The sequence below is a fragment of the Corvus brachyrhynchos genome, unplaced genomic scaffold (genome assembly GCF_000691975.1).
Source record: "Corvus brachyrhynchos isolate BGI_N302 unplaced genomic scaffold, ASM69197v1 scaffold155, whole genome shotgun sequence".
NCBI classification, from domain to species: domain Eukaryota; kingdom Metazoa; phylum Chordata; class Aves; order Passeriformes; family Corvidae; genus Corvus; species Corvus brachyrhynchos.
Window position 1 is genome coordinate 1,406,478 of NW_008238434.1, and position 14,377 is coordinate 1,420,854.

General features: G+C 44.5%; 1 protein-coding gene across 2 annotated transcripts in view; it reads right to left on the reverse strand.

The window, feature by feature from the left end:
- Positions 1-10,547, reverse strand: part of PDC (phosducin) — a 20,187-nt gene extending 9,640 nt beyond the window's left edge. The window contains exon 1 of one of the 2 annotated variants that reach the window (XM_017736485.1): positions 10,422-10,547. The gene's annotated coding sequence lies outside the window, so the exon portion shown is untranslated. The remainder of the gene's footprint in view (positions 1-10,421) is intronic. The other variant, XM_008635399.2, reaches the window with a different exon arrangement.
- Between the last annotated feature and the right edge of the window lie 3,830 nt (positions 10,548-14,377).

Sequence of the window (14,377 nt, forward strand, 5' to 3'; positions counted from 1 at the left end):
TGGATCAGCAGCAGGCTGCCAATCCTCAGTGGTTGGTGGGACATTGCTGGTGAAGTGGCAAGTGTGACATTTTGGGGACCCTTGGGGGGAAGAATGAAAACTGAAGGGTGTTTGGCAGTGAGATGTGGTTGCACGTCTCTGTGGAGCTCCATGTGGGTGGGCGCTCAGCCGGGACGTGCTCTGAGTGTTCCCCTGGCTCTTGGGAAGAGTGTTTGAACTTGAGCAGCACTTCTCTCTCCCAAGGGCTAATTTGAATCTTGCTTCTCTGCCCATTTTCCCTGGTTCTCATTTGCAGAATTCCCTCCCTGATTGCTCTTGTTCCCTCTCTCAAATGGTAATTAATGGTCACAGATGTACCTGGTGCGTGGGCAGCTTCTGAAGCAAGCAGGACAAGAGAAGGAGCAGCCATGGATTTAAATGTTCAGGTTCTTGAAATTTGGGGGAATAGGGTAAAATAACATGGAATTGGAGAAGGCATCATTCCCCCTGCCTGGGCAGTGGAATGGAGCGAGTCCTTCTCTCTGCGTGTACCCTTGGGAGGGCTGGCGTCCTCCTGTGCCTGCAGCAGGGACAGGTTGCCAAGAATCCTTGGTCATGGATGTGCTGAGGCTCGCAGGAGGCATTAGCACAATCAAGATCAGTGCTGAGGCTGGAGTTGCAGCCCTTTGCCCAAGGCTGTACAGCACCTTCCATGATCTGCTGCCAGGCCCTGTGCCAGGGAGTGGCAAATGTGGAGCACCTGGAGCTGCCCTTGCATCACGGGCAATCAGATCCCTTACAGGAAAGCAGCTAAAGACTGGCTTAAGAGCCAACCTTCTTTGTGTGCTTTGTCACCCCAAGGTACAAAGACAGGCTGATTGTGTGGCAAAATGGAAACATCCTGGGGTCACCTCAAGGCAAAAGCGTGGTGTATCATGGAGTGATCGGGTCACTGTGGCTGGGAAAAAACATCATTTCAAAACACCGGGCCAGGACTTGATTTGCTAGAGAAGAGGTCATATGATGGGAATAAAGCATAAAGCAGGCTGGGCTGACGCAGGGAGCTGCCAGCTCTGCTGCATGTCACTGGGACTGATGAGAGGGTTATGGGATTGGATTATTCCCTCTATCCGCTTTAGCAGAGTTATGCTGTTCTTTATTTGTGAGGTGGAAACATTTTAAATAGATGAATCCAATGTTTCATTTATCCTTAAGGCTTTACCAATTAGGAAATTCCTGATGTGACTACCCCTGGCTTCAGCGTTGTGTTGGGCTGCAAGATCATAGGATTAAATAAATATCCCTTTCTTTTCCTCTTTATTTTAGTCTTTCAAAATTTGGCCTATAATTATGCACCAGGAATTATTCATCTTTTCAGGATTGCACATTTATTTCTGGATATCACTCTGAAACAGGAAATTAGCTCAATGCCTTCACAGTAATCAGTGACAGGACAAGAGGGAATGGCTTCAAACTGCCAGACAGTAGCTTTAGATTAGATACTGGGGAGAAATTGTTCCCTGGGAGGGTGGGGATGCCCCAGGATCCCTGGAAGTGTCCAAGGCCAGGTTGGACAGGGCTTGGAGCAACCTGGGCTAGTGGAATGTGTCCCTGCCCATAGCAGGGGGTGGCTTTAAGGTCCCTTCCATGCCAAGCCATTCCATGATTCTGTGATTCTATGATTCACTTCTATCAGAGTACCAGGGTTTTGTCTGGAAAGGTAGAATGCAGATATTTTAAAACAGGACTTGGTTTATTTTTAGAGGAAAAATAATAGTTGCCATTAGCATGGCAATAGTGTTAACATTGCCAGTAGTTGCCACGTCAAATTTCAATTAGCATTAACCAAAAAAATTTTATTTGGAAAAGCTTAATTTTGTATATGAAGTGGTGAATATATTTTGAAACTTGGGATTCAAATTTTGGGGCATGTTGCATATTTGTTGGAGCAGCTCCTTCATCGTTACTCTTGTGATGAATTAATCCTTTTTTTTAGTTATTCTGCCAGGAAACCTGTTGTTGATTTATCTTCTTTTTAAACAAACTTGGCTGTATCAAGCAGGGTGGAAGAGGAGGGAAGAGAGGCTGGATACTGAGAAAATGCCTATTTGAAGTGAGAGGGAGCAGCCAACATTTTCAAATGCAGATTATTTAAGGGCACGAACCTCAATCCATGTTTAACCTCAATGCCTGGCCCAATTTGTCAGATGGATTGGACAGTTCACCATGGTCTCTGGGAGTCTGGGCAGAGTTTTCAGTTGATGTTTAAGTCTGTGTTTCTTTCTGAACTCCACGTTCATGTTTGCTAAAGTCGATATGTCCTTCAGAGCCTTGGTTGGAGTTTATTGCTGTATTTAGCAAAGTCATTATGGATGGCAGAAGCCCAGGGCAGAGATTGTGCATATTTTTTTCCCAAGCTGAACAGATGTTTGCAACGTGTATAATCCCTATAATTTGTCAAAAATCTCTTGTGTCAGAGCTGTAACTCTGGCAGGGACTGGAGACAGGTGCTTGGAGAGGTTGATGGCTGGTGTTTTATGGAAAAGGGAAGGAACTTGAGTTTGTTGTGGGATTAATTAGAGGTCTAGAAATAGTTACCATGTGAGGACTTTTGATCAAATCTTACTGCTCCTTTCCATCAAAAACCAGCAGGTGCCTGTGGGGCAGGGCTGAGAGGAATCAACACTTGTGAAGCTGGAAGAGCATCCACTATCTCTTTTGGGATGGGTTTGACCAAGAATGCCTCCCAAGGCTCTGGACATGCAAAAAATTGCCCACAAAAACAAGTTAAGAAAATAGTTTTGGAATTATAACATTTAATTCTGGTGGGTGTTTTTTCAGGCTTTTTTTTTCTCCTTAGCTGGTTGATATTCTTTTCAAATGTGTATTTGTAACCATAAATCAGTAGGGATATTTGCTTTTACTTTTTTCATATCTACACTTTGTTACCATCATTTGGAAAAAGCAGGCTTGACTTAGACAACAAGCTTCCTCTAAAGCAGGGTCTAAACAGTCATTATCTCAAACTTGAGAGCTAAACAATTTTAAAAAAAATGAAATTCTTCACAACAGCTTTCATGTTGGTGTACTCTTCATTCCTGGCTTTCTCTGAGCATTAACATCCATCCTCTGAGATGTGTGAGGATCTTGTTTCCTGCTTTCCCATCATTAAAAATTTAGATTATCTTCTAATTCTGACCCTCTCTCACTGAACTAGTGCCCTTCTCTGCAGCTGGGCCTCCTCTTTCCAGAGAAGGTCCCTGTGTGAAGGGAGAGGAGTGAACCATCTTTGTTTTGGGCACTTGACCAGGGGTATTTATTAACTTGTGGCAGTCTAATTACATTCACACATCTTGTGGTGCTGCTTCATGTGTAAAGTAAGTCACAGCAGACCAAGAAAATAGGGAAAGGGACAGGTGACCTTGGGTGGTCAGGCACTGGTGGAGTCCCCATCCCTGCAGGGATTCAACAGTGGTGGCCCCTGTTTGCAGCACCTGGGGATGCGTTTTGGCCTTGGCAATGTTGGGTAAATGGTTGGATTCAATGATATTGGAGATCTTTCCCAACCTAAATTCTGTGATTCAGATTGTGCTCCCAAGAATTTCTTGTGTTTTCCAGCCTGCTCCCTTGGAACTCTTCCTGTAGGACTGGCAGAGCCAAACTTGTGACTTCCAGGTGCTTCCTCTTCCTCCATTCCCTTTTTTATTCTTCTGCTAAAGTGTCCTGAGTGCATCTCAGCATCTTAGAAGAGCTGACAGATTAATTTCCTTATTTCTCTTAAATGTGAAGATCTAGAGGTAAAAGTGGTCATTCTGTATTTGTTAAAGGCAGCAGAGAAAGTGTCAGGAGGACACTGCCAGTCTGGAATTGGGTTCAGTATATCCACAAGCACACATCCTGCTGGACATGGTTTTGGTTTTGGGTTGGGTTTTTTTTTTTTTTTTCACTTGACCACTTACCAAAAAATGGACTTGGCGTGTAATTGATTAAATGATGGAGGCCCAGGTCCTGCTCCAACCAGCTGCTCCTTTGCTTGCAAGATCAGAAATAACCTTGTCTCTACTGAATGGTCCTGACATCCCTATGGCAACTATGACTGCATGAAGTCAGTGATAATAGGAATGTATTCCTCTTATTACCTTTATTAATTAGAAGATGAAAGCCAAAGCAGACAGGATTGTGTGGCCCCTGAAAGCCCTGGAGTGTTTACATCAGGTCTGTACCTTCCCTATATCCCAGAATCACATAGTTGGGTTAGAAGGGACCTGGAGATCATCCAGTCCAGCCCCCTGCTAGAGCAGATGGATCTCATCCAGGTGGGTTTGAACATCTCCAGAGGAGGAGACTGCACAGCCTCTCTGGGCAGCCTGTTCCAGTGCTCAGTCACCCTCACAGAAAAGTTTATCCCTTTTCTACAGAGAGTATGGTATCCCTTTCATACCATTCATGTCATTCCAGAGGTTTCATGTTTTCCTTTGGATCCTGTGATTGACTTGTAATTATAAATGGTGAGTTTTCATTAGCTAATTTGTAAATAACTTTACATGTAGCTTGTAAAACTGCACAAAATTGGAATTATTTTGCTTCCTTTTCAGACCAAGCAAGGCAAACTGGGGTTGCAGTTATGCAGCAACTGAGGCATGTACACAAGTTTCTCTGAGCATATAAATAAATGTCATGATTCGAAGCACAGGCTGATGGCTTAAAACACATGTGTTCCCTCTCCTTCTCCAAAAACACAGCTCAGATAAAGAGCAGAGCAAATCCTTTCCCAGGGACTTTTATTTATGTAGAAACTGGAGCACGAATGCTGGGCCAGTTTCTCTGTGTACAGTTGGTTGTTTCTGAGACTTCTTCACAAGGACTGCCATGGCTCTATCCTAAAATTAATTCCAAATATTTTAGCCTTCCCTGTGCTCAGGCTGTAATTGTATCGCCTCCTGAGAAGCCATCTGACAGTGTTCTTGGAGGATTCTGACATTCACTGAGCGCAAGAGCATCAGCAGCAAAGCTTGTTGTAACAAGCAGGAGGAGAGACCAGGAGCTTGTTGCAGAGGAAAGGAAGGAAAAGGAAAAATAAAGGGAACAAAATGATCTGGTTAAGAAAGACCGTGCTGTAAACCCCTCTGACTCATTTCATCCACTTCATGTGTGTACAGCAGCAGCCCAATGCCAATTTACCCCTCCCAGGGGTGGGATTTGGAGCTGAGCCCAGGGGCAGCGTTCTGATCGCCTGCGTGCTGGGAACATGCTCCTACCAAACCCAAGGAATGACAGCATCACTGATACTGCGGCTCTGGGTGAGGGCAAAGCGCCCCAATTCCTCAGGTTCCTGTGGCAACCTTGAGGGTAAATGGAAAATACGCTCAACACAGGTGCCTGAACACGATGTTCCTGTGCTGTGGGATTTAGGTACCTTGTGCAGCGACCCAGAGCAGCCCTGGCTCTGCTGCCACTGGGGCTGAAGTGATAAAATAAGCCAGGTCCTTACCCCTTCTGTTTGCAGCAGGTGGCCATGGGATTAGCAGGAGTCAGGACAAGAGACAATGGAGGTGTTCTGAGGGCAAGTTTTCTTCTCCCTGCACATTTGTTTGTGGAGCAGGGTGTGATGTTTGGTTAAGCCCAAGCCTGACTCCAGCTGTGAAGGCTGTGGCAGATGTGGGAAGTGGATGGAGGTGCAGCCCTAGCAGTGTGCTGTTCTTGGGAAAGGAGAGGAATTCCATGAGCATTAGAAGTAATGAAATCTGATCTTTTTCCTAGGATTCGTTTTCTAATGGTTTTGACACCTAAAAGCTTTTTGCTGTGGGCTTCAGCACTAAATGGGGCTCTATTTGTGGATTCTCCAGTGCTAAAGAATAAGACATGAATGCAAGTGAGAGAATTCCCTCTCCCTCTGGGAGAATCAGACTCAGATACAAACCCAGAGACTGTCATACATTGGAGAAAAACCACGCTATTTCAGATTGCCATGATGTCAGAGATTTGCATTCACTTGGTAAGTGACTGTTGCAGTATTAGCTGTCCCAACGGAACAGCTCAAATATGAATCAGTTTTTAAGAGCCTTATTTATTGATGTGTTCCAACAAGGTCTCTTTAAAAAAAATCAAATCACAATTCATTTAACTATTTAACAGCACCAGATTAGGCAGTATAGCAGCAAATCTATATTAATCCCTTTACTTTAAACATTGCAGGAGAGTCTTGGGTGATCCATCAATATTCATACTGAACAGAAGGGAATAATCAAATTTTAAAGTCCTAAAATGACTGTTACTCTGTTTTAAATAAACAGCCACTTTCTAAAATTAATAAAGTCATGGAATCATAGAATGGTTTGGGTTGGAAGGGATGTTAAAGGTCATCTTGTTCCAAGCCCCTGGCATGGGCAGGGATACCTTCCACTGGTCCCCTAAGGCATATGTGGATAAATACATCCTGGTGTGTGGTTTGCCATGGGCCATGAGTTACAGAAATTGCTGCGACAACTTGGTTCAGTGGCCTGAAACCCTTTTTGGATAAACTACAGAACCTGACTTGCCTTGAGAGGATGCAGGCATGGATAATGGGGACCAAAATTTGCTCTCCTTGGCAGAGACGGTCCCTGGAAGCGAAGGGCTGGAGGTGGCTGTGGTGTGGGTGCTGAGGAAGCCCCCAGGGTCTGAAGGCACAATGTTTAGATCTCAGAACATCCATGTCTGGCTCATTTCCTCCTCTGGCAGAGCCTGACTTCTCCTAACTCTTTCTGAGCACTTACTTCATCCTGCTTGGCTTCAGGCTTAGCCAGGCTATTTTTAGCTAGGCCGTATTTCCAAATGTGCCTCTTGCCTGTGACCAAATGTGGAGTGTCACAAAATAAACCTGGGCACATCCAGCATGGAAGGGGGCAAAGGTGAGCTGTTGGCAGGTGCTGCTTCCTGGGATCTTGGGACAGAATTGAGGTCTCCCCATGACAGTGACCCTGGACCTGGATTTAACTTAGAGTTGCTGGGGCAGGTGGTTCATCATTGTGTGCTTGCAGAGAGGTGAGGTCCAAGGATTTATCTCATCCCTTCCTTTAAAACACCCTCCATTTGCTTTAAGGCCTTCCTTATGGGATCGCTGTACTGTTACTGCTTTAAGCCTGGACAGCATTCCTGTCCCCATGAGGAACGGGAATGGGTGGTTATCCTTGGATTCTGCTGCAGGCAGCTGTTTCCATGGGATTCCAGCAATTTGGAAGGACAGGAATCAGCACCCCAATTGTTTTATTTGAAACTTTGTGCCAAAATGCCAAGCCTTTATTATGACATGTTTTCATCTCAAATTACCGTAAAGTCTTTAATTCCATGCAAAACAACTCTGTAAGATATTGCACAAATGGAATAATTCAAGAATATTTTAATTATGTCACATTATGAATGATTGACACTGCTAAAATGGCAAGGATATGCAAATAGAAACAAATGTAATTTCCAGATGCCATTTGAATGCATTCCTTTAATATTTTCAAAACAAAGAGATTGATTTTGTGGAAGATCAGCTCTCTCTGCAGGAATCACTGCTCCTGCCATCCCTTCCCCTGCTAGAATGCAGGGAGAAAAACTGTATGGCATTTGCTCACTGCAATTTCCTGCATTTTTCTTATTTGTTTGATCTCTGGCTGATAGATTGGAAAGGGCTCTGGGTCATCAAAAAAGAGTTTCTTGTTTTGGCAGGCAAATATATGGAGCTATTTTTCAGGCTCATCATTATTCCTCTGCATGTTGTTGCCCTCATTTTCCATGTCTGTCCATAACAAAAATGCCAATGAAAATTTGAAATGTTTCATTTTAGGTTAAAATAAAAAAAAGAAGAGTTACTACAAGAGGTGACACGAATTCACCAAGCCTTTAACTTGAAGTTGGAAGGGGTGGGGTTTTTTTGTTCTGGTTTGGATTTTGTTCTTTTACTCAGAAAGTGCAAATCCCATAATTTTGGCCAACTCTGCTCATACCTGGTGTTGGGGTAGACCTCATTTCTCACTTTAACTTTGTTTTCTTCTACTCATAGTCCTTTGATATCCTCATCCCAGTAAGCAGCAGAATAGGAATTTCTCTGGACTGGGATGCTGACTGTGGAGATGCTCTACAACTTTACCTGGAATTCCGTAGGCATTGAGTATTAAAGAAAGGAGCTGTGGGATGCATTCTGCTCAATACAATAATATATTGGTTTATAGCACGTTCCAGCTTGTGTTTAAATCCATGAGAGGTTTCTCTGTATTTGGGCTGAGGCTGAAGTCTGTGCTCAGTCAAGCAGTTCAGAATTAAGGGTGTAATTCAGTCTCACTGTGGTTGGCCATGTGCCCTAGAGTGAGCCTCTTTGGGAGTTTAAGATGGGATAGTGCTGAAAGCTGGTTACCAGGCTCTCCAGCTGAGTTCCCCATGTCCTTTGGCCACCTTATACACAGCAAATCTCAGAGGCGAGCTGATTTCCTTTACCCTCCTTGCTCACCAAAGCCTAAGTGGGCAGTACAATCTCCGGTGGGTTTTCTGTCCACAGGTGCCTTGTGGGGTTGTTAATCTGGTGTCATATCGCTGGCTATGTGAAAGAAGACAATAGGTCTAAAATACGGGGTGGGAAGCTAAGGATGATGTCGATTTTTCCTAAGTTCTTGCAGTTCTACATTTAAGACTCTTCTGAAGATGCAGGGCTGGTGCAGAGTGCGAGTCACAACCTCCCAGAGCTGCAGGTGGTTACCCCATGGAGCTGCCTGATCCCTAGAATCCAGTGCAATGTTTATGGAGAATTATTTCTGCACTGATTGCATTGGTCAGGCTCTGGTTTTGCTTTGGAGGGCTGTAGGGGGGCAGGAAATGCCCTTTGGTGCTGTGATTCACCCAGGAAAAACCTTTGCAGTTGAGCTGAGGGTATGACCAGATGGCCCCATGAGTATTTTGAAGGTGTGAAATACCTGTAGGGTTTTTGAACTTTGTAAATGAGGAATATGGGAGCCCTGTGATAGCTTTGAGACACACTGCTGCTAGAGAGGAATTCCCCTTATCACTGGAAACCAGCAGTTGCACATCCTGGTGTATAGTAATCATCTTTAACTATGTTATTTGCTCTCAAGCTGTATTATTTTGGTGATTATCTCTCATGCCCTAATGCATTTCCCATCTTTTAGCTGTGCTGTAATTATAATTGCTAGGATTAATCTTTAATATTTGTAACAAAGATCAGCTTAAAATCCCATTCTGAAACAGGACGAAGCACTTCCATATAATTCTAGCAATCTGGTACAGGTCAGCTGCAGAAGAATGGGTTAGGTTGAAATTATTCCCTCCTGTCAAAAAGATGTCAAATGCTTGCAGGAAACCTGTAAAGCCATTGATTGTGCGGGTGAAACTGTTTGTGGGAGGGGGTGGAAGCAAGAATCCAAGGTGTAATTTTGCCCCAATGTTTCTTGACCACTCAGACCCATTCTAGTCACAACATGCTCATCATCTGGGGATCTCAGCTGTCCAAAGCAACCTCTCAGGGCCCAAAAATGGAGTTTTTCTCCATCTTTTTATGTGACGCATTATTTATACCTTTAGTTACATACCTGTCACCTGCCTAAAAGTAGTGCTGTCACAGCAGCTACAGAGGGAATTGCCCACGGTACATTTGGGTTATTATTCTTTCACACCAATATTTGTGCTCTTGCAAAACATTCTCTTGCAAGAAAACAATTCTTGCAAAACCAAGCTGAGATTAGATACGTGGATAAGAAGGAGTCATTCTAAAGTTACCACTTAGAGTTCCTTGGAGGCTCCGAAATGGGCCCAGACGTGAACATTTTCTGGAGATTATCCCAGAGATTTCAGCCCTTCACTCACCTTTCCCCAGAGCACACAACTCCATCCCAGCACAGGCAGAAGAAATGGTGTTTTTATATTCTCTTGCAGATCCTTATATACAGGTATTCAAAGGTAAGTTACAAAAGAGTAGAAATCCCATTTTTGAATCAAATCAATGCCAAAATCAAATAGAGAGAGACAGGATTCCATGCAAGGAATAGAAAAGCCCTGTTAAATTAGATATAGGAGTCACTTCCAATAGTCTGGGCACACATTGTCAGCAGATCCAGTGTCTGATTTCTAATGTATTTCCATTTCTCCCAAATGACCCCAGCTGGAGTGAGGCACCACTCACTGCCCATGCATTCATTTAAAGCACAAATAATGACAGCTCTGGCAGCTCGTTGTGCTCAGTTTAATGAAAGCAGCCGGCCAAATTCACAGCTGGGAACCTGGCAGTAGCTGTTATGTCACCAGCCCCATTTCAGCCTGATGCTGCCAAAGGTGAGGCTCTTCTGAGAGACCCCATCACTTATTAGAACTTTTCATATACCACTCATACATCTTCAAAACACCATATTTTTTTCTCCCTACTGAAATCAAACTTGAAAGGCAAGGTTTGGATGCACAAATCATGGTACCTGAGAGGCTCAGTCCCTCAGCTCCGCTGTTCCCGGGGGCTGATGAATGTCCTTGGAGTTTCCAGGAGAGGAGCTGGATTACAACTGACCACAGCAAGACCTGGCCCCTGATTTACATCCCTCTGGAATGATGACCCTTGCAGAAATAGCCTTGGACAGGTAATAGGATTATCAGCAGAGAATTAGAAAATTCTCTTCTTTAGTTTGAGCCAATGAAGCTGCAGACTGGAGAGAGGTTTAAAGGATTTGGTGCTTATATATAATTGGGCAGGGAGAAAAACAGCTGAGCCCCAAGAGCCACCACAGATGGCACCTTGCTATTGCAGAGCCAGGTGTATTAAAAATGCTGGAGATGTACAGATGGATTATAGGAACAGTGTAAGAACCCGTTACTGGATGCAGGAAAGCTGTCCTTACAACCCTGATGGCCTTTTCAGTATTTCTGAGCTGTGGTGGGACTGCAGTTTATCGAAAGGATAAAAGTATTCACAGAAATTGTGCTAATATTTAAATAAATCACCCAGTCATACCCAGTTACTCAGTAAGCACTGACAGTGCAAATGAAAAAAGGGGGAGGGAGAATTTTGTTCTATGGAAGGCTATAAATGTCTTATGTGGCATCAAGGAACATTAAATTCTAAGCAGTTTTAAATGGAAGGCTTGCATTTAAACACCTGCAGCTGTGGCTGTGACATGAAGTTGGATGCTCTGCAATCAAGAATATCACAGAATCCCAGAATGGTTTGGGCTGGAAGGGACATTACAGCCCATCCAGTGCCACCCCCTGCCATGGGCAGGGACACCTTCCACTATCCCAGGCTGCTCCAAGCCCTGTCCCACCTGGCCTTGGACACTTCCAGGGATCCAGGCGCAGCCACAGCTTCTCTGGGCACCCTGTGCCAGGGCCTCCCCACCTTCACAGGGAACAATTTCTAACATTTAATCTAAATCCGTCATCTTTTAGTTTAAAGACATTCCCCATGATCCTTGTTTAACCAAAGTCAGCAAACTTGAACCAGTTAAAAAAACGTAGAGAACATCCTTCACAGATGCAATGTTGAGGGCTATTGCCCCATGTGAATATTGCACAAGAGTTGCAGGGTACCCAGGGCTTTTGGAATTGTGTCTCTGGAGGGGTTGGCTCTCTAGTGCCTTAGGTTATCCAAGGTTTTGTTCCTGATAAGACTGAAAGCTCTCCAGAGGTTTGAGTCCTTGTTAAGACCAGCCTTCATTAAGCCTCATTCCTCCTGACATCAGAAGGGCTGGCATAAGGAAAGCCCCGCCTTCTCCCAGTGGAGGAGGATCAGGTTAGGGGACATTTTCACAGTTGGATGTTATCAGGCCCATAGTAGATGGGGTGCCCGGGAGGGCATGTCAGTCAGAGCCACCATCCTTGTCTCAGCCCTGGAGAGGCACAGCTGTGTCCAGTTAGGGGGTCCCCGGTACAGGACTGGTACGGGCTGGACTCACTGGAGTGAATCCAAGGAAGGGCCACAGGGATGATCGAGGGATTGGAGCATCTGTTATGTGAGGAGAGACAGAAAGAGCTGAGCGTGCTCAGCTTGGAGAGCAGAGGGCTCAAGGGGATCTCATCCATGTCAGTGGATATCCAATGGGTGGGTATGAGGAAAAGAGAGAGGCTCTGGGTGGTGATGCCCAGGGACAGGACAAGAGGCAGCAGGCACAGACTGAAACACACAAAATTCCTGTGAACAGAAGAAAATGCTTTTTTACCATGAAGCTGGCAAAGGAGGAATTAGGGAGCCTCTGTCCTTGGAGTTTCTCAAACCCAGATGATGAGTCCTGGGCAGCCTGGTCTAGCTGGCCCTGCTTGAGCAGGGTCTTGGACTGGAGCCTTCTCCAAGCCTTGTGCCCCAGTTTAAAAATAAACATACTTTTGAGAAGTTAAAATGGCAACAGTTCCTTTTAAAATGAGACATTCCAGTTCAGTGACATCTTTTCCCCAACTTCCAGCATTTATGTAGAATGTTATATAGTTATTTGTTGCTTGTTGGCCTGGTTTTGTTCCCTGTTTGACCTAGTGGAAGGTGTCCCTGTCCAAGGCAGGGGGGGAATGAGATGAGCTTCAAGTTCCCTTCCAGCCCAATCCACTCTGGGATTTCAGGACTCTGTGCTAAACCTGCCCTGAGTTATTTCCTACCTGACATGCACGAGCTGCCAGAGATTCCAGGTTCTTCATTCCTTTCACTTCCTTATGGACTATCTAAATGTCTTTTATGAGATAGTTAATTTTTAATGGAAGATCCCATTAAATTGAGATGCTCACTGAGCTCTCTTCCAAAGGGCAAACCAAGAAATTTCATTCCTTGTGAAAACGTATAAAATCATAGCATTGTGTAGGCAGAATTCAATTTAGCAGTAAAGTAGCTGATGGAGCTTTTCTAGGGCCCCACAGGAGGACACACACAGGGGAAAGGGGCCAGGCAGGGAATTCCTAAATACAAACTTGTTAACTTCCAGTTCTTTGAAGATTTAAGCTGGCATTCCATTGGAGATGGCTTTGCATTTGAGCAGGATATTGAGTATCATTGTGTCTAAATGTTGAACCTTCTACTTTTATCTATTGTTTTGTCCATTTTTGCAACTTTAGACTGTGAGATGTTCTCTTATTTTAGTGTAAGGCCTGGATATGTTTTTACTCCACCAGCCTCTAGGTTCTCCCTGCCGCAAGTCACAGGGACATAAAAAAACATAAAAAATTTCCAGGGTGCCTGCGGAGGAAACCTTTTAAATTAGCATGGCCAAAAAAGCTTTGCCAGGCCTAAAAATGACATTTTGAAACAATTTAGTCTTCTGCAACTGGTAAGCTTTCTTAAATTTTTAGGGTTTTTCTGGTTTTCTCTCTCTCTCTTTTATTTATTTATTTATTTTCTTTCCTCCTTGCTTCTGATGAGATATCAGTTCTACAACCTTAGGTTAAAACATGCCCTTAATGTTTTTAATTTAGATTACATTTTCTCTGCTAGCAACTGCACTGTACATGCTACAGTTTCAGACAAAATATCTGTCAAAAAAATTGATTACTGGTGTTATTTTGTGATAGTTTTACATCTAATGATGAAGAATTTGCACTTGCAAGAATATCTACAAAATTACAGTTGTTCATCACTGGCTCAAAAAGCCCCTTTTTTGCAAAAAGATGGATTAAATCTCGACGTGGAAACTGATCCTAAACCAATTAGGAGAACTCTATTTGTTTGCATCCTTGTCATTAAGTTAAGGAAGATTAAAATGCAGAGCAGGAAGAGGAGCAATGTGTTTCCCACGCCCCATTTGTCATGGAGCTGCAGCGTCTTGCCCTGTTGCAGGTTGGAGGCAAAACAAGGCTTTAAATTGTGGCCCATTTAGTTTCTTTTCCACTGACGAGGTTGGAGCAGCCTCCTGCTGTCAGGGAGAGACTGGTCCCACCTTCCCACTGCCCAGCCATCCACTGCCCTTCTGTATTTTTGCAGTTTCTGTCATAAGTCTTGGTTTTCCTCCCGCTGTGGCCCAGTCTCCATCACCCAGGATGATGGCTCCGTGCCTGCCAGCAGTGTCCTGCCTTTGAAGAGGGGTGAGGAGAAGCCATATTCCCAACTGGCCATCCTCTGGCACAGGACTTCTGCTCCTTCACCCTGGCTGCCCACCCTGTGTGCCTCGATGTTGGGGTTTTGGGAGTTCCCCTTATGTTTTCTTTTTTCTCTTGAGGAATTTTTCCCACATATGTTGCCGGGGCGACAGATTGCTGGGTGTTTGGGAGAAACAAAAGACCTGGCCACTGAAGAAGGGGTCCAACGGGCTACGCTATCTCACCTGGGCTTGTGGGCTGTTGTTTTGGCGTTAGGACAGAGAGAGGCTGCCATCGTTGTGGAGGGATCAGCTGCCTTCCTTCTACCGTGAGTGGAGCTCGCTCACTGGAGCAGCTGTTGCACTGGGACCCTAACTCCCCACCTTAC